The sequence below is a fragment of the Octopus bimaculoides genome, chromosome 30, assembly GCF_001194135.2.
Source record: "Octopus bimaculoides isolate UCB-OBI-ISO-001 chromosome 30, ASM119413v2, whole genome shotgun sequence".
NCBI lineage: Eukaryota > Metazoa > Mollusca > Cephalopoda > Octopoda > Octopodidae > Octopus > Octopus bimaculoides.
The window spans coordinates 1,061,833-1,064,076 of NC_069010.1; positions in this window are offsets into that span (position 1 = coordinate 1,061,833).

Below are 2,244 nucleotides of genomic sequence, written 5' to 3' on the forward strand. Positions count from 1 at the left end.
CAGGATTTCTTGAAGGATTTTTTCCAAATACTTCTTGAACTTTATGGGGTCTTTTTCTACTTTAATGTACTTTGGTGTAATGCTAAAGGGAGCCGGACCAATTGAAGTGAAATAATTTTGCCGTAATGTTGTTATGAGATGCAAGTTTAATTCATGTTGTGGGTAGATAATACAGGACCCAAGCCATGGGTATATCTTAAAGGGGATGCCAACATCATTTGGGTAATGCTGATAAGATATTGTCTACCCTGATTTTAGGGTGTTTTATTATATATATCGTGCATCTACTTCTAGCTTCTATTGCTGCCTTTCTTTAAATTCTGTTTTCTGTCCCCTATTTTTCCCCTTTCCAGTAAGTTCAGCTGCGCTCTGTAGACATTATATTATTATTAGAACATTCACATAATCGATCATTTGTAAAAGCAAAGAAAATCTAATGAAGCTTGTATATTGAATAAAACAGAACTGTATTTTTACAGTCCAAAAATCAATATCTATAAACAATAACTGAATTTCAACAGACAAAGAAAGTTTTGTATATTCACAAAGGGGGATATGTGTCTGTTTCTTAAGTAGTTAATACAGAGAGATGCATAGCAAAGAAATTGCCAAATCTTATAAAATACGGGAGTCTAAGGCGACTAAAACACCTAGTAATGGTATATGTGTTACTTGAATTATTTACGTTTCCTGGCAGTTCATATTTTTCTGTGAAGATATGTGGCAATGTTCCATCAGTATTTGCAGAAATATACATATACACTGTTGGTGTGTGTTTGTAGGTTATTTTTTTATGAAACCATTCTTAATATTGACTGATTCAGACATAGAAGAGCAAGATAAATATGTTGGTAGACAGATAAATTCCACTTACTTCTAAATAACAATTTCAAATTGGAATTCATTCACTTCATTATTTAGATCTATATTTTCCTAATGATCAGAAATCTTTAAAATAGGGAACTAAGACAAGTAGGTGGGGATAGACAGTGAAGTATAACTGTCAACACTACGAATCACGTGAATGTAATCAAAATAGTGTTCTTTCTTTGATCTCCTAACAACTGTATATTGTTTTATTGTGTGGCCTTTGACGACAACACTAGCGACGGTATAATGTATTGGTAAAATTAAAACTAAACAAACATATAAACATGGTTATATACAAAATAGAAAATGTAATGGTTTATCTATTTCATTGCCAGGAAATACTTACCCTGGTGGTAAAAATGTGGCCTTTAACGAAAACAATAGCGACAGTATAATGTATTGGTAGAATTGAAACTAAACAAACATATAAACATGATTATATACAAAATAGAAAATGTAATGGTTTATCTTTTTATTGCCAGGAAATACTTACTTTGGTGGTAAAAATGTTTCAAATTTTTTTCTCAAATTTGGGTCCTTAATAAGGTCCAATGGTGTGTTATTGTTATTATTTTTATGGTGAAAGTCAGCTCCCTGGTTGGCTAGATATCTAGCAACAACCACACCAGAGAGCCGTTCCTCCATTTTCAGGTTGAGGTCGGTGCAGCACTACAAATGATGAAATATAAAATGATAACAATATTACACAATTATTCATAACAAATGCCCCTAATTACATCTAAATTTACTCATAGGTTGTTTATCCAGTAATTAAAACAATTAAAAAATATTGAGTTCCTACATCATCTTTAATGGAGTCCATTTCCCATTTTCATGGTTTTAATTGATTTTCAACACTGAGACATATTTTTAATATTTTGTCATTGTATTGAGTAGGACAAACCTCATCGATTAATATCAAGCTTATTGATATTTAGTGATTGAATATTTACTTGTAAACCACAAATATCACAATATATTCAATAAAAAGTCAAATATAGAAACAACAAACTAACATGAACCTATCTATACAACTGGCTTGATATAGGCAGCCAAGTGGCCATATTATAAGAAAGAGTTTTGTATATATAAATATAACACAACATGAGAACAAATAAAATAAATTATATCAGAAACAGAAACACCAACAACATAACATAACAAAATCAATATCACACAGACATAACCAAACATATCAATAATGTTTCCTTAATTAAGCAAGAAGCATCTTTGAATGATGAAAGTAAAGTAAAGGAAGTAGGAATTAATGTCAGAGCTGAGGCAGCACACCAACACATTGTAGTTATTAACAAATTATTTACAATGTTAGTTTGATAGACAATTCCAGTAGGTGGGGTGGTAGTTGGGTGTCAA